The sequence below is a fragment of the Penaeus monodon genome, chromosome 19 (assembly GCF_015228065.2).
Source record: "Penaeus monodon isolate SGIC_2016 chromosome 19, NSTDA_Pmon_1, whole genome shotgun sequence".
NCBI classification, from domain to species: domain Eukaryota; kingdom Metazoa; phylum Arthropoda; class Malacostraca; order Decapoda; family Penaeidae; genus Penaeus; species Penaeus monodon.
The window spans coordinates 41781517-41781832 of NC_051404.1; positions in this window are offsets into that span (position 1 = coordinate 41781517).

Below are 316 nucleotides of genomic sequence, written 5' to 3' on the forward strand. Positions count from 1 at the left end.
TTGTTGTTGTTTTACATAACATTCCAAATTCGAACTTTGTCTGGATTAGAACTAAGCAATAATAGTATTCTCTCACTACGACCTTTGTCATTATTATAATCGGTTATGTCATGGCAGTCACTGTGGGTGTCGTCTCGGTGCTCTCATGCCACCCACATGGCGTCGAGGAAAGGAGAGCGTGGGCGTAGGGAAAGGTGGGTGGGTTGATAAGCCTGACGAACGCACTTATGAAACGACCCAAGGGCACCCGCTGGCTAATTATGCTTCCTTGTTCCGTGGCCACGAGGAGGCGGTGGGCGGTGGTTCTATGACTGGA